The sequence below is a fragment of the Anser brachyrhynchus genome (assembly GCF_964034855.1).
Source record: "Anser brachyrhynchus genome assembly, chromosome: Z".
NCBI classification, from domain to species: domain Eukaryota; kingdom Metazoa; phylum Chordata; class Aves; order Anseriformes; family Anatidae; genus Anser; species Anser brachyrhynchus.
The window spans coordinates 46,033,191-46,058,033 of NC_137697.1; the positions used below are offsets into that span (position 1 = coordinate 46,033,191).

A 24,843-nucleotide genomic window follows, 5' to 3' on the forward strand; every position below is an offset into this window, starting at 1 on the left:
TGAATCCTGAATTATCCACAAAGCTGTTACAAACAGAATAGAATGTATTTGTTCATCAAAAATGATTCACCAGTTTCTTCAGGGATTAATTCTCAGTTTTGTTCGTGAGTGGCTTATTGCAAATAGTCATAAATTCTGCCATGTTGGGTTCCAACCCTGGAGTGATCTTTGTCTGGACTTCAATGGAGCTTTGCATGGGGGGGGGCCTGGCCACACAGATCTCATTGCAGGATTGGGCAATGGTTAGTTACATAAGTCATATGATGTTGTTTCTGTTCTCTCACTGGCTGACTTATGTAACTACAGAACAATAGCGTGTATTTGAATATAAAGGCAAAAACCATGCCTCATATTTGTTCTTCGTGAGAATCTGTTCAAGGGCTGGATTCTGCTGTCCGTGCAAGCTATAAAGAGATTTTCTTTGACAGTCTCTTGGTTGGTGAGGACATCTGGAGTAGGTGACACTTAAAGAGCTACTAAGATGCTCTGTGTGAGTTCGTCTAAGGACTATTTGCAGACATTGGGCTCACATATTCTCCCCAGTAGCAGCTGAAATAAAAAGTAACAAAAACAAAGAGAACAACTCATGCAACTGGACCATCCAGTGACCCAGGTCATTGACTGCAATGCAACTGCACTGATTTACACCTTATAAATGTCTAGCCATCAAGTTTAATGTTTCCCTTTCTCCATTGCAGGAGTATAAAGAGGCTTAAAAGCATGGCCAGTGTTAAAAATATACAGCTTAGGGCACAACATTGCCAAGTGTACATTCATGGGTTTATTCTTAAATGTATTTTTCCCACTTGTTATTTTTGTTAAAATCTGAATGTGATTTCTATGCAGAGAGAGAAAATAGGAATCCATGGTTTTTGTTTTCAGAGGAGGTTTTATTTTTTTCATCTATAAGATCCAACTCCAGAAGATTTTATCACAGTCTCCTGGAGATTTTATCACAAGTTTCCAGTTCTGGTTTTGTTTTGCCTTTTTTAATATTTTTTTTTTCCCTCTTAAGGTCCCAGTTCTTGGAGTCATGTGATTACACAAACATTCCCTACTTCAGTGTTTTAAAAGTAAGTTTCTAGCCGGCATTGTTGCAGAGAAAAGACTGAAAACATAACCCCTCAAGGCTGAGAAAAAGAACACACAATTTACAATTTTTTTAAACCTCACGATTTCTCAATCTTCTGTTTTTTGAGGATAGCCTGACTAAAACGTTTTAAAATCCCAGGGTTGACAATATTGAAGCAGAATCAGGGGGAGACAGTTGCTTAAGGTTGTATGACATGACCTGATAGCCTTCCAGACTCTTAGGAGTTGTTACCGTGCAGAGTGCAAATACTTTTCCTAAGTCGCTTGTGAAAGTGTAAGACCATCATAGCCCATTCAAAGTAATTTTCTTATTTATGCATGCTGCCTTTTTGCACAGCCCCCAAATACACATTATTTATGTGGTGTTCTTCAACAGCTCAGAAAGAATCATTGCAATCTAGAGCGTACGTAACCCGTTTTCATCCTTTACAGTCTCTGGTTTAGATATAGGTTTTGACCTTGACATTGACCACAGCAAGCCAAAACTCAGGTTGCCACAACTGAAGCTCTCATGCCATCTTCTAACCTCTTTGAATCTGCTTTACGGTTAACGCCTCACCCAGTCAGTTCCTAAATTTTCATTTTCTAACCTGCAGTCACAAAAGCATGTGCAGCAGTTTATATCATGTAATGTGCAACATGTCCACAGAATCATTCCTCTTCATCTCCCTATTTTTTAATACACTTTGGAAACACTCTCATGTTCTAGAGCTTTGAATTTGCTGAGAACTTGCTTTTTAGTGTCTCTTATTCAGAAGCCACTGGCACTGATCTACTTAAACCACTCTTCTGATGGCAGAAAGCACAATTCAGGTATAAGTTGGGCTTATTCTGCATAGCTTAAAATAAGCCTGTGTCAGCCAGAGTGTACTATGTACATTGTGGTGGGAGGACTTCCATTGCTAAATATAAATAGGGCCATTCCTTGAGATTAAAAATGCAGCTGAAAGCCAAGATGGAGACAAAGCTGTGCCATTTCAAGGGCTGTGTGCCTGCCGCTTTGAGGATCTCTGCTGTGTGGTACTTCCTAGGAATAATACCTCCCTGCATTGCAAAAGAAAGTAAGGCCTTTGCCAGGTGCCATAGCACCTTCACATTAAAACCAGCCAGTGCAGAGATCACTGCAATTGTGTGTATTCAAGGAGAACATGGTCATGTGAATGCGTGAAGAAACAGCTAACTGCATTTCTTCATTGCTTGGACATGCAATCAAGCTAGCACATCTCTACCAGCTACTCCACTCCAGCTGACTGTGGACACACTCACAGACACTGCAGAAAATGACAGACAACACACATCAACTGAAACCTTTCAATAAGACCAAGCTCATTTTGCAAGGGGATACAAGAGTGCTCTGACATGCCATTCTTCGTCAAGTCATGGTAACTCATGAAGCCAAAGTCCCAAAGAAAGTGAGCTGCAATCGATGCACAGCTGCCACTGGTTAAAGAATAACATCATGTGTGATGGGGCTAGTAAGAGTGTTGATGGCAGAGGATTTGGTTAGTACATCATTTTTGGACACTTGTGAGACACCATGCAGAAAAAATGAATGACATTCCCCACCTGAATGCTATTTTAATAATTTTGAAACGTCTTCCTTAGATGTCTCATCATTATTCCCGTAGTTAGAAGCTGATTAATGGCATGCCCCTCAAACACATATCTGGGCACATACACAAAGACTTTTTAATAGTCCCTAACAATGGCCAACAGCTGGCCACAAAACCAGATGATTCTCCACCCTCGTAAACCCATGCTCGCCAACAATAAAAAACCCTTCTGGCTACTAAAAAGCCTGATGGAACAGATGAATCCTGTTGTGAACTGGGTTTTATAAATAAAAATTAAGAAGAGGAAAACATTTCAGCTTGTGCATTCACTAGGCTGAAAACAGGCATAGGTTTCACATTCTGGAGCAGCCAACTGCAGAGGTCTGATTTTCAGAGCTAGATTTCATCTTCCAAAGCTGCCTTTAAATACATTGCTGGGCTGGGTTGTTGTTTTGTTGTTGTTGTTGTTTGGGTGTTTTTTGGCTTTTGTTTTTCAAATATCGTTGCAGCTGCAGTAGAGCATTTCCTCTGCCCTCCAAGGCACGAGTGGTGTGTCTCTGCCTCTTGCAGGCAGAAATCTCAGGAATGATCCAAAAGGCTTTGTTCTCCAGACCCTGCCACAGCATCACAGGCAAGCAGGGCACATCAGGCTGGCTGTGCCCACACCCCGTGGATGGTACGTGCTTGCCCCCATCTGTGCCAGGGTTTCTCCCTGCCTCTCAGGAAATGGCAAGGTGAGTTTGGAAAACTGCCCGACCTAATGGCCAAGGCATGACCCCGCGAGTCAGGAGATGGGGGAGTCGGGCCAATCCTTTTCTCCCTGTGACTTGCAATAAATCTCTCAGTTGGATCTATTAGCTTTGCATCCAACGTGGCTACATGGTTTCTGGAGCAGAGCTGGCCACCCCGGGCTGGCACTGGGAGCCTGACCACACACCTCGAGCCATCTGCACAGACATTCCCCGACTGCGGTGGCCCAGCTTCACGCAGGAAGTTGTAGCCATGCCAGGAACAAACACAAATCTCCACAGACAGCACCTTCTCTCCAGCACAGTCCTTCTGTCCTGCTTCCAAGGGACAGAGAGAGAGAGGCTTCCTTTCCCATCTCTTTTTATTGTGTCTTTAATTTCCTCCCCTGTCCGTTTCTCCTCAGTCCTGGAGCACGGAGCCACGGAGAGGAGGAGCAGCCAAGCCATTTCAGGGTGAGCAGATCCTCACATACACCAAAAAAAAAAGTCTCTGAAGGACCTCTTTTTGTTTGTTGTTAACAAGTATTTAATGTCAGGGCTAATTCACAAGCTTAATAAAGGCAGGCTTTGTTGAAGATTCAACACCTTCAATTACAGCATTAAGAGCTCACAGTAATTACTCGTCAGAACCTTCCAGAGATCCTTCAACAGAGCCTGTGCGTGAGGAGGGGGAGGCCAGCCCTGACATCCCTAATGTCTTAAAGATTAAAAAAATACAAAAACACAAATAAACAAAGCAAGCAGAAAAAAAACCTAATTCTAATAACGATGATGAATATGATGTCAGGCTCTCATTAGACAACAAAAAGCAGCAAATGAAAGAGACCAGCTTAATTCTCAGTTAGTCACCTTAAATATAACTCCTCTGTTAGTGGATTTCTTCAGGGATAAACAGGAGATTTTCACAGCCCAGGTATGCCTAAAATGAGATTTCTAGAAGTGGGGAAGTGAGGAATTTGACTGAAACCTTAGAACATGCCTTATTTTTATTGCCCTGGGCAGGATTTGGAGAAACGTCAGCCTCCGCTTCATCGGTTCCTGGCACAGCCAAGCGCAGCACCTCATCACACTGCAGACCCTTTATTGCTATAGAAAATGGTTGATTATTGTTTGCATTCCTGGAGACTGTGTAGGAAGTAGCTGATATAGTGAGGAGAGAAAGTTGAGAGAAAATACTGTCTTCTTATGGAGAGGGCTTCTTCCTCCTACAGCGACCAGCCAAGGTTTTTTGAGGAGTAAAAATGAACAGGGAACAAAAATTTCAGGAGAGTTAGGGTATGTGTAAAGTTGAACAGAGCTGCATGCCTGCCACCCATGAGAAAAAGGGGGATTTTGACCCAGATTAGGTCTGGGTTCCTGTTACCCAAGGTTTGATCCAGACCTTGCAATTTCTTCAAAGGTACACCCAAGGGTCATAAAGCATTTTCCACCCGCAGGAATGGGACTCCTTAGGTCTCCTTCAGGTGAGCAAGAGAGACCCTGCAGCACGCAATGCCATGGCTCATTTGAGCCTTTCCAAAAAGCCTGGCATGACACAGAGCAACCCTGGGATCACTCCAAAACGCAGCAGGGTCATTGTCAACCTCTGCAGAATCCTGCGCTCTCAACAATGCTGAAAATGACTTCAGAGCACATTTGGTCCCTCCGGCAGTGGATCGCCATTCCAAAAATTTCTTTCAGCTTATGAAACATGCAAATACCCTCCCTCTTTAAAGCTCAACGACATTTTGGTGCTTAGCATGGTCCTTCCTGTGGCCAAGAACCGCAGCCTCTTCTAGTGTGCCAGTTGGTATTTGGAGAGTAGCCTCTCTCTGAATTGTGCTGGACAGGCAAGGAGGACCTTAGGACGAGTTGAATATCACACGATGTTTTACGTATTGAAACGTAATTCCTCTTATGCTGCAGAGACGGATAACCCAGGGTATTTCCAGTACCTCGTGTACTTACAATTGCCAAGAAAGAGGCTTAAGTAAAAGAGTTGTGGTTGCTGGTGGTGTTGTTTTTCCCCAAGCAATACTAGTCGCTGGTAGAGTTTTGTCCAATGTTTATTTGCTGGCATACACTAGCCTTTTTGTAATGTCGACTCCACTTACTGCCAAAACACCTGTGCATGCAGAAAAGATTGTGAGGAATAGGGATTTACTCTAAAGCACCCTGGAAGGAGTTTCTTACCTGCTCTGTGGAGGTACATGAGGGATCAGCATGAAACATCCCACGCTCCCCTCTCTCATGTGCAGTTTCGCAGGGTGATGACAATATCTTTGAACATGCGGCAGTCATTGCTGGTCCCCTCAGAGCCAAACAGGATTAGAAGCAAAATTCTGCAGAAATGCGGGATCCTGAAGATCAAGAAGGCATCACACATTACTCGCCTGGACCAGTCAGTCTGGGGGAGACCATTTTAGAGAAAAATTTGGAAGGGAGCCTGGGAAGGGATGGAAAGTAACCCTGCCAAATGCCCTTCCAGAGAGCTGGCTTCCTGCCCACTGCAGACACCACATGCCCTGGCACAAGGGGGCAAGCACTGGGGCCAAGAGTGTGGGTGGATGTGCAGGAAGGCCCCTTTTGGAGTGGGCTGGTGGGCACTACAGGCTGCTCTCAGCAAAGCCAAGCTGCTTGCCCATGTGGGCAGTGGTCAAGGCAGCTGAAACAGCTGCCAGAGCCCTGAGGAAAATTCCTCACCACAGCCATGTCAAAACCCAATGTGAGGGTTTTTGGACCTCCTCCAGCTTTGCTTTGGCTCTGCTGTCTTGGTGGCCCTGCTGCTGTGGAGGTGCTGCTTCAAGTTGTTCCCTCCTGCCAGCTCCAGCAGGTTTTGAGCTTTAAACCTTTCCCACCGCTGCTGCTCCTGTGCTGAGCTGTGCTGTGACGAGGACAGGGATGTTCATGAGAACCTCCTGCTTTCTAGCAGACTTGGGCGTTGGCTAGAGAAAGTGAGATCTGTTTCAGTTAAGCACTGAATGGTATCTCCAGGGCTTTGGCTTCATCAGCCAGCACTGACACAGGATCCCCAGTGGCCTGTAAAGTGTCCTTCCGGGCAGCATCCTCCTGTCTCCTGTGGAAATCTCTGGGAATTAGGCACCTCAGTGGTATTTAGGTGATTAAGTACCTTTACAAGTGTGATTCTCTTTGTAACATGTCTTCAAAAGTGCAAAATAATGGTTGATAGTGCACTGCTCGACACTCTCACACTCTTCAATCTTTATTCACTTTTCCTTCAGCTGGGGACTGGTACAGCACTTAGGACATGTGTTCTGCTTCTGGTTTTCTAAGAATGGCAGAGGAGAGCTTCCCTCACCCACACCAGCCTTGCAGCATTGCAGCTTTAGTGTTGAGGAAGCGACCTCTGATGTCCAAAACACAGGGGGAGGTGGCCAGGGCAATGCCTCTCTGATATCATCTCACATGGACTGGCTTGCACCTAAGTCATGAGCACTAAAATAAAGAGTCAGCTAGTTGTAGCTGCAAATATGCTTTAAGCTCAGCCCATGCTCATTGGACCTTTGCATCATTCTAAATTAGGTGGTGATGTGTTTTATTTACACTGAATTTAACTTAATGTGCTTGCTTGCTAACTTCCTGCTTATCTGGATACCACATAAGCATATGCCCAATCCAATTAGGAAGAGAATGAGAAACACAGTAAATGCTACACATTTTAAGTAAGCATAATGAATTAGAATTACCGGTGCATGTGAGGGAGAAAAAGGAATGGAAAAAAAAAAAAACAAAAAACAAACAAAAAAAAAACAAAAACAACAAAAAAAAACATAGCTGACTTCCTCCAGCTATGTAAACAGAAGTAACAGCATCTCACTTGCAAGACTTGCACAGGGCTTCCAAGGTGAAACTCATCCTTTAGCAGCAGCTGGAAATTTCATGTCAAGTTAAATAAGGAAGAGCAGTGTTACACGGGAGTGGGAAGAAATGTGGAAATATTAGCAAAAAGCAGGCTTCTGCAGACTGTGCTGGGTATGATGAGTGGCTAGTTGAAAGACACAGTAGTCTGTAATGAGCAGCTCCAGCTCCCAGGTCTCCCAAAAAAAAAAAAAAAAAAAAAAAAAGACATTTCTAGTGGAGAGTTTCACAATTTTCCACCACGTGAGTAAACTATTTTGGATAGCAGTGAGGCAATAATACTTGTATGAAATTGGGAGTGGCAGCTGTACGTGTTTCCAGTGAAAGGACGAGAGTAACATTCAGAGGCTTAAGTGATTCCATCTCTAAATGAATCAGAATTTGAAGGAAGGGAGAAGATAAGTGAGAAAGCTTTGAAATGGGGCCAGGGAAGATGCAGAGGGAACACAAATAAAACAGAAGAGAAGAATGTGTGGTTCAAGCTGTTACTTACGACACCTTTTTTTTTTTTTTTTTTTGTTTAACTACCAGAAGCAATCAGAGATATGTGTTACATATATGTATGTATTTCAGATATGTGAACAATCAGAAACTCATGTATTATATATTGTGTAAATAACATCTATATTTCTGCTCTGTACACCTACACATGTACAGAAGCCAGATCTTCTCCTGAGGTGGGCTTTACCCCTTCCAGTCCCCTCCATCTCATAGAGCCTCGTGGTGCCGGCTGGAGCACGGGCCAGGCCGCATGCACCCAGCTGGATGCCCACCACCACGAGGGCTCATCTTGGAGGGTCTGAGCAAGGCTTCCAGCCAGACCAAGACACACAAGAGGGGTCTCCTGCAGCCTCAGCACGCGTATGCAGGGCCAGGAGGAGCAGCCTGGCTGTGGCAGCTGGGGCCCTGGCATGGATCTGCTCACAGCAAGGAGCACGAGAGGCCCGTCGGAGCGAGACGCCCACTGCTCGCGGTAATCCCACCCCCCCACACACACCTCAAGATCAACACAGGCGGTGCTGCCAGCCTCTAATTTACATTCTTAAAACCCTGTCAGGCCGTGAGGATGTGATGAGCTCTAATTGTGGAAGAGTGTTTAGGGAGGCTTGTAATTACACAGTCATTAAGCCAGCTGAACACACCACGGTCTCTTTTGCAAGTCTGTGTCAGTTGGCTCCCTCCCAGCAGTGACACAAATGAAGCATTAAGCTCGCAATTAGTAATCAGCAGGTACCAAACACTAACTCCCGTTCCGCCAGCCAGCGATGTTCCTCCTTGGAAGGGGCCGGCGTGCACGGAAAGGGGACTGCATGATGGTGTTACCCCACCAGAGGAGCAGCCCTCATGGTCACACTCCTGCCCAAAATCTGCCCATGCATGGATTTTATTCTCATTGTCCCCTGCGGGCCTATAGCAGGAATTGTGAGCCAGACCAAGCTGGGAAGCTCGTTTCTTGCCACCAAAGCATTTTAGAAGTTTGGGAATTTTCCTGGTGCTCAACAAAACCCAGAAAGTCTTCAGGAGAAAAAGCAGACTGATGATGGGAGATGCGCCCAGCTGAGGGAGCCAGCTTCAAGCCCCTGCTCCTCCCAGTGCTGCAGCTACTTGGGTGGAAAGTTCTACACAGGGGCAAAGCAGGGAACTGCAGGCAGCTCCCATCCCATGCTGCCCACGTGGCCTCCTGCCTCAGTCCTCCACCACTAATGTCTTCCTGACAGACTGCTGAAAATTGCTTTGTCCTTGAAAACACTCTACGTTGACCAATAATGGCTTAAAAAAAAAAAATTCTTTAGCTTTTTACCAGGAACCATTTCCCAGACATATTTAATCACCTCCTTTACCAAATGAAATTACTCTAGAGCAAACAAAACTTCTCCTGCCTGTGTGGGAGGAGTAGGAAAGAGCGGTCATTAGACCAAACTCTCCTCCGTCTACATCTCAGACCTTGTGGCAAAGCGTAGCCCTTGGGTTTTATTCAGCTCTCTCTCCATTTCTTTGAAGTCTGGTTTCATAACTGTTCACCTCTGTAAAGGTCAGTTATGTACACAGTAAACATTGTCCAGATTCAGGCTGAGACAGAGGAAGATCTTTTGGGATGAAAATCCCAAGGACTCTGTAAGCCGCGCACGGAGACGCTCCAGTAATGGGCAGCTGAGGGGACCTTTTCCTAAGGTCTGCCTGGTCCCAAGAGCCACCGTCTAGTACTGTCAAATAACAAAACTGTGTTACTTACGTAAAAAAGTGGAATAAGATCAGCTTGGATGCCTGAATTAGCCCCATAGATTTGGTCAGAAGGCGTTCCAAGCAAATTGTTGGCTTTCGGCTCCACATCCTAGCGGATGGGAATGCCTTGGCAGCCGCCGCCTCTACAGCGCTCGGTTTACGAGAGCAAACTTAACTCTGAGCTGTTTGCATTTCTGCCCCCGCTGAACAGCAGTGCCAGCCCTTTGCCTCTTCACAAAATTAGAGTGCAAAGCAGTACACAGGCCTGGAGAGGCCAAGCAGGGGGAAGGGGACACCCTTGGGTACCTTGCCATCCCCATCCACCACAGTCGGGAGGAGCAACCAGCCAACCTCCAGCCTTCCTCCTGCTGGAACCATGATGTGGGACCAGCCAGGATGTTTAGGGAGCAGGGGATGTGCGCTGGGACAGGGGACAGATCCTGGTAGTCAGCTCCCCTCTCCAGCTCAGCCCCGTGGCACTGCTTGCAGCCCTGCTGCACCGCACATCGCGGCGTCTTCCCCAGGGCACATGCATGGGAACCGCTGGGAGAGGAAACCAGCAACAACACCCTGCCACAACAGCAGGACCGTGCAAAAAATGCATCTGGCCAGCCAGTCCTCTTGTAGGCTGAAATTACCTTTTATCTGCCTTGGTCCGCACGTTGGAGCTATGTATGTGACGCCAGCAGTCCTGCAACACAGGAAGAGAGTCATGTCATTTCGTCTGTCTGCTGTGTTATCACCAGAGCTGCCTCGCTGAGCTGTGCCAGGAGGAAAGTCCTCTTTCATGTAAACCTGCTATGAACCAAAGTAGAAAGCTCATAAAAAAAGTGACTGCCTCCAATCCAAACTTGCAGAACAGAAACAGAGACAGCACAGTCTCCTGCATTATTCCTGCATGTGTAAGAGAGTATTAAATTGAGCAGTGACAAACTTTAACCAGAACCACAGTATTACTCAGAGCAGCTTGTCCAAGCATGCAGAAACTGTGGTCATAGAGTCTCCCAATCAGTGGAGGTGATGCCAAGAAAGACAAGTCTTTGCTAGTCCTGCTTTATGCGGAGGAACCTCTTACGAATGATTTTAATAAAGGCTTAATTGATTGTTCTGGAGTCCATCAGGGAAATAAACGTTTATGGCCCTGACTCAGTCATCTAGGATGCATTCCACAGGGCACTTAGAGGCAACCATACAAGACAGCCAGACTCACGTCTGTCATATGCTGATGATGTCCATTAATCATGCACTAATCATGTGCGAGTCAAGCCTGAAGAGAAAGTGGGTTCTCTGCATCTTTGTAACCAGCCAGGAGGTGGAATAATCATTTTGTGCTGGTAGCACCAGACCAGCGCTCAGGAGATGTCAGTTCCAGCCCTTGCTCTGCAGCAGGTTTCCCTGTGTGCCCTGGAGCATATCGCTTCAGGATGTCACCACCATGCTGAACAGACCTCTCAGCTCCTCCATTTCCCAGGCACAGACAGAAACAGAGGCAAATACAAGGAAGACACAACCATAAAAATACAAATTAAGATAAAGTCAGATTCCCCTGCTGCTTAATCATGTAAACGTACAAATATAGCTTGACGACAATGACTCAAAGGAAACAATGAGCTTATCAGCACACTTAGATAGACCTGAACTATAAATGAAAATAAATGATCTACTGACATTCCTTATCATCTCCCCAGCGTCTGTTGGAGAACATATTTTGCCTCGGCATATCTGTTTCCTTTAGCATACTCAGCATCAGGAGGTCCTGCTGTCCCCTCAGAGGCTCCCCTTGCCTCAGTGGCAGCACATTCCAGGGTTTCCAGCCATGGCACCTACTTTATCTCAGCTTTCAGGCAGCAGCTATAGCTCTGTACCACCAGGCAGAGCTTGGCCAGCATAGAAAACCATCTCTCTTTCTGATTTTCACCTCCTGAGCTGCAGCAATAGCCCTGTTTTCAGTCACTCTGGCACTTGTTTGCATGCCTGAGAAGCACTCCAGGGGACTTCCATCAGTCCGGTGCCAGCATCCACTGTGCATTGTCTGGGAAGAGCTTTGTCTCTCAAAACTGGGACTCAGGAGCCACAGCAAGTCACCTGCATCTCATTACACAGTCACACTGGCCCGTCATTTTGCTGGTCCCTGCACAAATGTCTGCAGATGGTCAGGGAGCAGTCCTCTGGAAAACCGCTCCTCTCCACTGCAAAGAGCAGCCTGGGGGGATGAGAGGAGCCTGTGTGTGTCTGAAGTTAAGAGGGGACGTATGGGGACATTTTTTCCTATCGGTACAGTGCAACTATTTTTAAAGACAGGTTGCTGAAACAAATGCTTGGGGGGAAAAAGGAACAGCACTTGTAATTGCCTGGCAACTTGTGCTAAACTGACCTTGGGCTTCCAGTTCACTGGAAGTTCGAGCATTTGTAATGTGCCTTTATATTCACTTGGAACTAAGGCACACATGTTGTATAATTTCCTGAAGAAGGCAAATTCTAAATATTGTTATCAAGATTCAGAAAATGTTGTTAAAAACAAAGAACATAACTCTGGAAATTTCCCAGAGTCAGAAAATCCTTTTTTCTTTCTCTGTCCAGGAAAAACGTTGCTTAGAGTAAAGACAGATATTTTTTATTTCTTAATTAAAAGAAACCTTTTAATTAAGGTACGTTCCTTGGAAGAAAAATTCAACAGGAAAGGAGAAAAGTCATTCTCTGAAACAAACCAATAGCAGAAACTCCTGTTCGACCTCAGGTTCAGTCAGACTCGGTCAGTCTCCACCACCAGCACTGGGGTCACAGCTCCCTCCTGAGCCAGGCTGGGGGTCAGGGCCGGTCTTGCCTGGGCATTTTAGTGCCAATGCCCCAGGAGAGCGAGGTGCTGACAGCACTTCAACAGTACGAGCCCCTGCTCCAAACGCCGTGCACAAAACACCTTTTTGTTTCATCTGTCCTTACATTTCAGTATTTGCAATTTGGTGGTGTTGGAGGGATCTGCTACAGGGGTGTTTGGCACCTCTAGCAGCACAGGAGGGGAGGCAGGGCTTGGAAGGTGGACTGGGAATGGATTTGCTATCATTTTCACATAATTTCTTCCCCTCCCACCTCTTTTTTTTTTTCTCACTGGTCCCCAGTAGCTACAGAAAAAGAAAAAAATAATCAATCTCTGTCAAAAAAGTGTTTTGCTATAAACATTTTTCACCAGCTGCGGCCCATAATTACTATCTTCTCCATCCCAGTGTTTTTAACCATATTTGCCACAGACACATTTCAGTAGCAGCACTATATTTCGGTAGCAACACTGGACCTTTCAGGCTGTGGTCCTTCCCCAGAGCATTTGGTTTTATTTAATGTGACCCCAATTAGATTGGGTGCAGCTTTTGGCAAAGGAAAGCCTGGTGAGACCCCAGGGAGAAGAACGGGCACCTAAATTTGAGGGAGGTGTGGGAGCAGCTGTGACACCTGTGTGGGTCAGGCTGGACCTGTGTCCTGCTCCCACTGGTTCTGTTTTTCCTATGCCAGGGCACCTTTGGTGATGGGGGATAAAATCTGTACCCCTTGTCACCTTCTCCCAAGCTGCCTGCTTTTGCACCGCTGATGAGCATGAAATTAGAAGGACATGGGGCTCCCACACAGTCAGAAATGGTCCCAGTTCCTCAAAAGTGGTGGCTGTGGCCGAGGAGTCCCCACTGTCACTGCTGGGTACCACGGGGAAGGGCTGCATGTGGCAGCAAGGCAAGGCAAGGCAAGGCAAGGCAAGAAGCCCATCACCCTGCCCAAAGCTGTGCAGCTGGAAGCCCCTGAGCCTGAAGCCAGGCACCAGCTGCCCTTTGCTTTGCCATATATCACTTGCTATATCTGTGTACGTGGCTGAAATCCAGCGAGGCCCCTGCCGCCAAGTGTTAAATTCTGGGGCTATTGTTAAATGTGCATTGTTGAGGGCTCGGCACCACAGTTTAAGGCTTAGGCTCAAGGCTTTCCTTGGGCTGGGTCCAGTGCAACCTCAGAGGCACAGTTAAGGACAGTTAAGGACCAGGTGCTGCTTCCAGCTCCCGCACACATACAGGTGGGTGTAGCCCACTGCGCCCCTTCCCTTCAGAGCCATCCATCCCTGCGTGCATCTGTGCCCAGGTGAGGGCAGACATAGATGTGAATGGAGAAAATTAGGTAAGTAGATGCATGCAAATAAAAGCCACAAAGAGGCAATAAAGGCAGGAAACACTCTGAAGACAGAAGTCTGCGTGTCTGTTGCCAGTCATTATAACAATATTGGCCATCAAGCACAGACACGATTACTCTGCTGTCTCCCGCCTGGCTGCCCGCACTGCCAGGACTTTAGTCCCACACATCAGTAGAAAGCCAAAGACATTGAACTTGGGACCTCGGTTTCTCTGATAACAAGAAAGCGCGACAGCCAAACCAAGAGCTGGAGGCTTACTACCTTTTACACACTGAAAGTAATTCCAGCTTTGTGCTGATATTTGAAAGATCTTTGCCCTTTAGCTTGAACAGGAAATCTTAAAATGGAAAATATGCAGCTTGAAGGAAGGGGTGAGGCTCACTTGAAACATAAGAATGTACGTAGGAATAGGAAACAACAGGTTGTTAAGAAACTACAATTCAGTAAAAAAAAAAAATAGGCTTAATATAGTTTCCTTCCCCCCATACACACAAACAGACACATTAAGGATTGGTAAAATTCTATTTTATGTATGTATTTATTTATTTATCCATTGGGTTTTGACAGGAGCAGAGGGAAAGCAGCTGTATGGACTGCCAGCCAAGAGCACCTGGCCTTGAAGTGATGCCTGTCCAAGTACGACAAGCGATGCCAAGACATGAGCTTGAGGGCTTTGCTGGCTGGGTACAGGGCAGCCCCAGCCCACCTGAGGGATGAACATAGAGGTTTTCAGATTCTCAAAGGTTTCTTAATTCAGGTACCCTACAGCTAAGTCTAGAGTTGTTCTGGATACTAGAGACAAAACTTTTACCACACTCACACCTCTGAGCTTTGCTGCCCTCAGGATGAGGTAGCAGCAGAGCCAGGTGACGTTTTAGCAGCAGATGCTGGACTGGGGTCACCTCCTTTCTTCCCAAGTCCTGCTCTGGTATCCAAAGGCTTTGTTGTCCATCCAGAGCTGCCCTCCCACGTGCAAGTTTCCTCCAGACCATCTGCCTCCAGCAGGGTGTGATGCCAGCCCAGGATGTGTGTGGAGCTGGGTCTGAAGGGCTGACCTCCTCTCCTGCACTTGCCCAGTAGCTGCAACGCCACCGATGCACACATGTCCCAGACAGCTCCGCTGACGTCAGGCTAAACTTGCCTGCCCTGCTTCCCTGCTTAGTAAACATTTTCTGTCTTTATTATGCCCCAATGCCAGATGGCAAGAGGGGAAAAATTAACTCAGTGTTATTAACAATATTACAGCCTTACAGCCTTGCCCTTTAAGTCTAATTAGAGAGAGAGTTGCTGCCAAGAAATACAGTGTCCGCAGCCAGCCGGGCTCCCCCAGCACGCTGTCCTAGGCTTTCTCTGGGATGCTGAATTTTCACAGCCTCACCAGCTCCCAGCAGGAGCCCCAGCCCTGGGGTATGTGCTATGCTGCGAACTGGGGCACAAAACCCGAAATAGGGGGTATGCCATGTCTCATTATGAGACCTGACACTGTTCCCAAATGTGTCTGACCCTGACATGAGATCAGCTCTTCTCTTGCTTAACCCAGTGGGCACTGGTGTAACCCCAAATGTACCCAGGGTATGACTATTTCTCACCACCATTATGGCCAAAAAAAAATTAAAAAAAAAAGACAGCATTGAAGTCAGAGAGTTCTGGGAACAAGCTAAGGAGCTGAGCAGAGCCAGCCTTGGTCCCACAGCAGTGTAAACAAATTTAGATCTTGTCATTCAGGACCAACTGCAGCTGTTCCCACTGCAAGCAGGAAGGTGATGGCATATGGGAAGAAACGGCTGCTTTTCAGGAAGGTCATCTCCACTCAGCTGCAATACTTCTCCCCTGTTCTGCATCACATTTCATGTTTGCAGTCTTCTTCAGCAGCCTGAAATGAGGGAAGATGACAGAAATGGCATCCTCTGGTAGCCCAAGCAACCCACATCCCAGGCAATACTCTGAAGCTGGATCTGAGTCCTCCCTTCCCATGCTAAAAACTGCTAAATGGATTTACCAGGAGGTTTCTTCACTGCCTCTGCCTTAGACTGGACTCTTAGTGACTGCAAGGGTTGTTCACTGCTTCTGCTGGTAGTTCAGTGGTGGCTGGGGAGAGGGCAAGGAAAAAGCAATAAAAGTCATCAATGAGATCTGGCACCTGTTGTTGCAGTAAAAGCACTGTCAAGGACTCATTATCAGGAGTTCATTTGCATGAGCGTAAGTTACAAGATGCTCCTTAGAGTCCATGTCACCCAAGAGAGAAGCAGGCTGACAGGTGCCTGTGTTGGACAAGTGTGCAGGCAAGGACTAGAGGAAGGTGAATCACGCTGGAGAAATAACTGTATAGAAAAAGTCAGGTGTCCACTGCCTTTTCTTTCTCCTTCTTCCATCCCCATCAACAATTTCTCACCCAGGGCAGAGGAACTGTGGTACCTGCACCTCAGGGGGCACCAACCAGGGAGAAGCAGCAAGGCATCTCCATTTGGGGCTGTCAGGAGGCAAATCATGAAGTCAGTTCACAATGCTTGCCCAGTTCTACCAGGGAAAGCATGGACTGGGGTCCTTCACACGTTTGTCTTCTGTATGTCTTTCAATTCATTGGCTGTTCTTCCTCGGCCTATTCAGACAATGCATAGGGTCATCAAGACCAAGCACATCCAACAAAGCTGGCATCCTGAGGAGCACCCTCAGGTTGGAGAAGACCATACTGTGGAGGAGGACGCAGCCCTGGCTGCAGCACTAGAGCTGATTGCTCATCGACAGTGGCACCAAGTCCAAGGTTGCAGCGCGTGGTTTGTGGTAACAGCTGTTTATGGTCAAATCAGCTCGGCACCTGCAATGCTGAAATGTGTCAGCACTGCTGCTCCTGTGCCTACCTGGTCCCAGACGGTGTATCCACAGGGACACAAAATACGCAGCAGTGGAAGGAAAGTGGATGTGATACTCCACGCCGTTAGCCTGCATGGTACGTCTCAGACTGGCACCTGTACTCTTTCGAGAAGCAGTCACAAAGCAGAGATTCCTTGTGCAGGTTGTGTGGAGTAATTCAAAAGCAGGTGTGTCTTGGCTGCAAGCAGAGAAGACTGAAGACATTCCAGCTACCTTGCAGTAATATGTGCTGTGTTAGCTTGCGCTAAGGCAAGCTCAATCTCTTGTCTGAAGCCAAATGTTGTTTTTTCCCTCTGAGGGAAGAATCAACCCATCTTACAGCATCATTACCCTGCAGCCTGTAGCACAGGGTTTCATTTTACAGATTGCACAGGACAGCAGCGTGTTCTTACCCAGATTAGTAGGGCACATAGAGATATTTGCTCGGCGGTAGAAAAAATCCCAAACTTCTCATTATGAACACAGACTGCCTTGAGCAAAGCTACTGCTAGACTGCTGGACACCCTAGGTCAAAGTTAGTACCTTTCTTCTACCTGCACAGTGGATGATTTGCTCTCTTCTATTTAGCTTAGTTATCTTCCTTCACCCTGTGGCGGTGACTCTATCAGCACCTAGTCCTAGTGCCAGATCTGGCCTTGAGCAGGCATTTTAAGCTGTTGTTGTTTGCATTAGGTGTTAGTGACATACTTCCAGAAGCCATGGTTTACACCGGCATACATATGTCTCATTCCTTTGCACTCCATAGGTGTAAAGAAAATTACTACCTGCTTGCCTGAGGGCTTGCACTGGTCAGGAGCTAATGAGCTGCTGGGAGCGATGGGACACGCACCCATCTCAAGGCAGGCCCGTGTTGGCTGACCCACCGTGCCTGCAGGAAGGCTCATTTTTCTAGGCAGCTGAAGGAGTAAAAATGCCTCCAGCATAAACGATGGAGTTATTGTATGGCTGGATAATCACTACGGGGTAGATTTTCAAGTGCTGATCCCCTCCAACAAATCTTATTAGAGGCTAGAAATTGTAGGCCACCTAACCTCCTGTGGGACGTAGGAGGATGGATTTTTCAACGTAACATCCCCTAGGTACATAGCATAGCCTGAAAATCTGGTGAAGACAGGTGGCCTCTGTTGGTGGCCTCAAATAAACTGTCCTATGAAAATCCAGCTAGGCAGGTTCTGGAGGCTGCCAGAGTCATCCACTGTAGAAGTAGAGTCTGGGAGGCTCAAAAATAAGTTGCTCTTTGGAAGGGAGAGGTCACCAAGACATAAATCTCTACCACCACCACTGAACTGGCAAAGAGTTGGAGCTCAGACACCCCCAGGACCCAGAGATCTCTGCTGGCCTGAGTTGTGCCCCTTCAGTGCAGCAGGGCCCAGCAGTCCCCGTAACACATCCCAAAGATGACTGTCAGGAGAGAGAAGTGAGACCTGGAGACACTGTCTTGTGGAGGGAGGAGGAAGCCATCTCCATGCCTGTTCCCACCTGGTGCTCACCTCATACCTCTCTGTGTGCCTTGGGACTTCCAATATCTGAGAGGACATTAGGAAAAGGATGGACCAGCCCAGAGCAGGACAGCTTGCCCACAGATAATGATTTCATGTGGTTCTTACACCCTTACAACTTGAATGAGGATTTGCCTCTTGAGCAAATATGATTTCTAATGTGGTGGTGATTTCCAGATGATTCATTACTGGATGAGGGGGTGCTATAAAACACTGTTTTACAGCAGCTGCCACAGCCACTTATTAAACCCACAATAAATGTCCTAAGTTAGAAAGAAGAATGCTTTTCTCAAACAGCAAAAAAAAAATGGGGAAAAAAAAAGGAAAGAAAAAGAAAAAAGAAAAAGAAAAAGAAAAAAGAAAAAGAAAAAGAAAAAGAAAAAGAAAAAGAAAAAGAAAAACAAAAAGAAAAACAAAAAGAAAAAGAAAAAGAAAAAGAAAAAGAAAAAGAAAAAGAAAAAGAAAAAGAAAAAGAAAAAGAAAAAGAAAAAGAAAAAGAAAAAGAAAAAGAAAAAGAAAAAGAAAAAGAAAAAGAAAAAGAAAAAGAAAAAGAAAAAGAAAAAGAAAAAGAAAAAGAAGAAAAAGAAAAAGAAAAAGAAAAAGAAAAAGAAAAAGAAAAAGAAAAAGAAAAAGAAAAAGAAAAAGAAAAAGAAAAAGAAAAAGAAAAAGAAAAAGAAAAAGAAAAAGAAAAAGAAAAAGAAAAAGAAAAAGAAAAAGAAAAAGAAAAAGAAAAAGAAAAAGAAAAAGAAAAAGAAAAAGAAGAAAAAGAAAAAGAAAAAGAAAAAGAAAAAGAAAAAGAAAAAGAAAAAGAAAAAGAAAAAGAAAAAGAAAAAGAAAAAGAAAAAGAAAAAGAAAAAGAAAAAGAAAAAGAAAAAGAAAAAGAAAAAGAAAAAGAAAAAGAAAAAGAAAAAGAAAAAGAAAAAGAAAAAGAAAAAGAAAAAGAAAAAGAAAAAGAAAAAGAAAAAGAAAAAGAAAAAAAGAAAAGAAAAAAAGAAAAGGGAAAAGAAAAAGAAAAAGAAAAAGAAAAAGAAAAAGAAAAAGAAAAAGAAAAAGAAAGAAAAAGAAAAAGAAAAAGAAAAAGAAAAAGAAAAAGAAAAAGAAAAAGAAAAAGAAAAAGAAAAAGAAAAAGAAAAAGAAAAAGAAAAAGAAAAAGAAAAAGAAAAAGAAAAAGAAAAAGAAAAAGAAAAAGAAAAAGAAAAAGAAAAAGAAAAAGAAAAAGAAAAAGAAAAAGAAAAAGAAAAAGAAAAAGAAAGAAAAAAAAGAAAAAAAAAAAGAAAAAACCATAACTATAAACAAACAAACAAACAAAACTCCCACCACTGGATATACAGCTTTCTGTAATGATTGCTTCAATCGCAGCATGTTGAACATTTCCAGGGAAATAACTATCTTTGGATTAGTTAGTCAGATTATCAACAACATTTCTTATACACCCAGTAAAATGCTAAAGTCTGTTGCTGCCCTTAAGTCAGACAAAGATGAGCAAATAACTTTTTTCCCTAATTGAATGCATACCTAGCAAACTTTTAAAAGATGTTTAAAAGTCATTGTAAGATGGGCCTGCTTTTAAGATGGATACATTTTGGCAAGTCATCTTTAAATGTAAATAAGAAGGAACATAAAACTGCTAAAACTTTTTGATCAAATGTTTTAATTAAAGCCCTTAGGTTCTTTTGGTCTACCTGATATGATAATTATAATCACTGTAAATTAGCTGACAGATACAAAAATGATAGTGATGGCTGTTAAAAATTCAGCTTAAGCATTATGCAAAAGGAAAAAACAAAACAAAACCAAAAAGAACTTGTAACAAGCTATAATAAAGTGGATGAAGTGTAAGAGACATTCAGAGCAGCTTTTAAAGCACTAACTTCATAGCCAACATCAAAAAGAAATAATATGTATGCATCTCTTTCCTTCAGTCATTCTACAGTAGAGCTCAACTCATTCCATCTGCTAAAACTTACTTTCTCTGAAGGATAATCCTGCTTCTTCCTAGTACATTTTGTGTTTCTGTCCAAAATCACCTGTTGCATCAAAACTACTCCAAGTTCCACTATCAGCTGTTTGAATTAAAACAATGCCTGAGCTGTTGACCTACCTTGCCTTCTGTGAGAATAAGAGTGCTGATTACAATACAATAACTGGCTTAATTATCAACCAGCTTTTACAAATGTAGCCAGTACACACATTTTTGATGGGTTTGACTGTATGAAAAGTATGAAGGGTGTGGTTATTACCACAATTCTTCAGGACAAGGAAAGATCTCCTTGTGGAATGCAAATGAGATCTAATTGCTTTGGGTTTTGACTTAGATACGTTTTGTAAAACTATTCCCAAAGTGCTCTCAAAATTTTGGGCAAACCAAAATTAAAATGAAATCCACTACAACTCACCCAAAACAAAACGTTCCTGCGTTTTTACTTCAAAGTTACTTTAAATTATTTTAAAAAAAAAAAAAAAAAAAAAAAAAAAGGATTTCTACGACAAAGCTTATTCAGATAAATTTATCTTCAGTAACTACAGTTTAGCAGAAGGAACTCAACAAAAATGCAACAGAATCATAGAGCAGTTTAGTTTTGTCATGTCTGGAAGCAGTTTCCTCAAATGGCCCATCTCTCGTTAGCTTTGGGTTTCTAGTGGTAGGAAGCAGCTGTAAGTTGCCCAGAAGGTCAGTCCTTGTTCCCATCGTCAGCAGCAGCAGGTAACCAGTACCACAAAGTCAGTGTGGATAACACTCAATTACATGCAACCGCACCTCTGTTTGCTTATCCAGTGTACCCAACAGAAAACTCACCCCAGCTTGAACATTTTTGACAGTCCTGTCATATCAGGTGCAGTGGGAAAGACTGTGCCCTAAACCTTGGCTAACAACATTTACCCACTGACCTTCCCTAACAGATTTGAATAGCAGAGTAGATTTATGCTGGATCAATGTACTGTATCATGTGGCCACAGCATTTTTCATCTGATATTAGGAAACCTGGGGAGCTGAATTTGCTGCATCAGAACACCACCTTGGAGCTGATCCCATTAATTTAGCAGAGTTGAGTCTTAGTAATTACATTTCCTTGTCTTGCAGGAGCTAAATGCCTTATTATTTGTCCCCTTGCAGATATCCCCCTCTGCTCTACAGGCAATAGTTGACTCATCCCTTTGCTTGTCTAACTAGTTAGCATAATTGAATCAAATCTAGAACGATTGTTATCAGCTCATACTTAATCTGAAGTCTGCTGTTTTGGGCTTGAAGAGAGGCTTGTGTGCCTGACTTTTTTTCAGGTTTTCCAGCTTATTTAGTCCAATAAAATGGATTACCTCTCACCATAAATCTTGCCTTATTTACTTCCTTAGACCTGCACATCTACAACCCAACAGTTACTTCTTCAGGGTCAACAAAGCAGCTGGACCTGTGCTTTTCCTGCAAAGCCTCTTACTATAAAATAAGCCTAGTGCCTTTCATTGCTGCTTATCTTTGCATCACACCCTTGAGCATGCAACACAGCTTGCAGACCTGCTCTATACGATACTGCTTTGACGGGCTGTTCTCACTACTCTAGACACTTCCAGGGAACTTCAAGGGAACATTCACCAAATGATAACCGTCCCTCAGGGCAGCAGGGCTATCACAGAAGACCTGGAGGAAAGCTTCATAAAAGTGCTGTGTGATGTGGAAATAACAGCTAGGATTCACTGCATGGTTTCTAGTGGTTTTTTTGTTTTTTTTTTTTAGACCCTGAAGGTTGTATGCAGGCATAGACACCCATGAAGGAGATCCAAGCCCTTCTGGAAAATCATCTAGAGACCAGACGGGACACCCTAAGGCACCCTGAGTGGCACCAGATACCTCAGTACAAACAGCTGAATTCCACCCGTCCACCACCCGTGCAGCCCTCAGCAGGTGCAAGCCTGTCATCACCGCTTGGCCTCAGCACAGGAGGCCACTTCCAGCCATTTACATTTGGCCGTGGGGCCCAACTGCCCAGGGGTGACTTTACTTCATTTCTCACTCCTGGACAGCTGCATGGTGGTTATCGTAAAATGGCTTGCAAACAGAAGTCTGCATGTGTTTTGTATTGCCTTGTGCGTTAGATTGGTACAAAACAGGTGGAAACTCTTCTCGTGTCATTTCCTTCCATTCTGCACCAGTTTACCCACTCTGAAAGGTGCGTCAGAGCTGATCTTGCTTTCTTTATTATTAGCTTCTCGTGAGAGTTTTATTGCAACTCCAAGCGTCTTACCTAGCATGGTCTAGCTCGTGCTGCTCCTACGGACAGCGGGTCAAAGTTTAATAGCCTCCAAAAGAGTCTTCTGACTACGTCATTCAGTGTTTCTGCTTACATATCCTCAGTGTTATGAGCCTTTCAATTTTTAGCATGTGATGGATGTTTACCAAAGATCAGTGTACCATCATGCCTTTCAAACTGAAAATAATAAAAAGATCAGGTCTCATTTTCAATTTTCCCCAGGGAAACTTATAAGGAGCTCCCACTTTTTGCGGGCTGTTGGCACAGCACGGGAGCTTCCAGGAGCAATGGCAGAGACCATGTCAGTGCTCTGATACGTGAAAGCTCTGGGCTGAATTGCCACAGGACATCCATACTTCCAAATGTGGCAATGTTATCTTTTCTGATGTGAAAGACCAGCTTGGTTCTGTGGGTAAGTCAGATCATTCACAGTCAGACAAGCTCATGTCTCACAGTGCTAGCAGGTGATGTGCTCCTAGCCATCCCTAGGCTCCTAGCCATGTTGTGGATAAAGAATAATGAAGCAATTTAGCTAGCTCTTGTCACATCTCCTTGATTACCATCAGTCTTCTGAGGCCAGTCTATCAGCCATTCACTCTGCAAATGGATATCTGAAGAAGCCATAACAGAAAGTGCTTCTAGCTAGACTGCATTAGACCTGATTACTCTAATTTCCTGGCCAGGACTTCCAGAGTTTAAAGCAGTCCTACTCTCTTGTGAACACCTGATTTCCACAGAGGACAGGGATGCACAAATTTCTTTCAGCCTGCTTCCCTGGACCCTCCTGAGAAGTCTTTCGCTTCAGATCAGGGAACAGGACTCTGCAAACAGTAACGCTCCCAGCCAGCTGCAGCCCAACCATGATTTCTCAGGGGACAGCATTGCCTGATATTTATTCAGACATTTTGTTCCCAACTTTTATTGCCATGTTTTATATGGTAGGTGATTGTAATATAGGAACGTCACTAAGATTTGTCTCCAAAGAGCAAGCACTATGGAGCAGAGGAATCAGGTCAACTCTGTGTTTTTTACCTGGATTGTTATATTAACCACAGAGGGACAAATAAAACTGGTGGGAGGAGTTAGTACTTTCATTTTTTTTTCACCATTGTTTAATTACATACAAAAAGCAGCAGTGTTTTGATCATAAATCACTGATCTCGAGTCTGCTTTGTGGATTAGTACCAATCTCTGGCTTCTCAGAGATTAAAACCACACAAAGCAAGTTGAATTAAAAGCTATCAATGTGAACAATAATTTTTATAAGAAATTAGGCAATAGAAGAGCTGCTCAATTTTAACTCACTTAAGGTGCTTCCGCTCACCAAGTCCCCTCAGGTGAACACACTTCTCTTTTATATCCAAATAAACTGGTTAGGCCCAAGGAAGCAAATACACAAATTTCCAAGGCTTGAACTAAAACATATGCATCCCCATGCAGATTTTGCACCTGTATCTTTTCTAAATCCCTTCAGATAAGACATTAAAAACTTCACTACAGACAGGTCCTTGGGGGGCCCATCTTTCTCGTACCCTGAGAACTTAGATGTCGGGGAGATATCAGTGTGATGAAGGCATACAGCAACAGGTCTTTGCCAGACAAACTGAGTTATCCACAGACTCGGCCTCTACAGATCCTATAAGCTCCTGCAGGTTCCAGTAAATAGGTGTCATTGATGGATGCTCCATGTGTGCTCCACTGGGGCTCCAACCCAAGCCTGCAGTCCTGACACAGTGCTCTCAACCTAAATCACTCCCTTGACCAGTTCCTGATAAATGGGAGTGGTGGGATGGACTTTCTCGTTTTGAAAATATCCTTCCTCTTTCTAAAATGCTTGCAGTTCAGTCCTTCACAATGTTTGAAATGGGGATCTGACCTAGCAAAGTACAGTCCTGAAGTCTCACCTCCTCCTGAGCTGAAGTATGTGACACCACGAATCTTTTTGAACATTTCTTTTTCCTGATTTCCCTCTGCTACCAAGATGAAGTGGCATCAAATTGTTAACTCCAATAAAATGTGTTTCTATTTTACAGAGAGACAATAAATCACTAGTAATTCTTTAATACAAGACTAATCAATTATTTTACTGTGTAGCAGAGTTCTGAAGATGAATGCATAATTTATTACTGTCTCTTAAAATTATTTATACTATCTTCTCTTAATAACATAAGTCTAGTATACACAGTAGCCAATATCCTATTTATGTCATCAGTTAATCTGCTAATTTACAAACTACCTAGAATTCTGTAATGTGAAAGGAGATTAATAAATTAAAATTACAGAGACAAACTTGAAATACAGCATAGGCGTATAAGGTGTCATGACATACTGGTTTATTAAATCTTTTTTATTTCTGAGGGAAGAGACATTTCAGAGACAATAGTTTTCTTGCCTCCAATATGGGCCATTCTCTTTGAAACATTATAGCTATGCAGTTCTCAAGAACAGCCCTGCAGTAGCAAATAAGTTTATTCACAGTAGAAAAAGAAAATAGTTTTACAAAATATTTCACATCAGAGCCTCTGTTTAAACTCATCTTCAAAGAAAATTGTCAGTGTCTCAGACTTTTAGTCTGACTTGTCAGGCTGCGAA

At 44.1% G+C, this 24,843-nt stretch overlaps 1 long non-coding RNA gene across 1 annotated transcript; it reads left to right on the forward strand.

The window, feature by feature from the left end:
- Positions 1-2,089: 2,089 nt before the first annotated feature.
- On the forward strand, positions 2,090-5,557 carry LOC308185213. Its single transcript, XR_013943203.1, has 3 exons — positions 2,090-3,379; positions 3,799-3,847; positions 4,397-5,557. It is a non-coding gene; the product is annotated as an uncharacterized lncRNA (long non-coding RNA).
- The last annotated feature ends 19,286 nt before the right edge of the window (positions 5,558-24,843 follow it).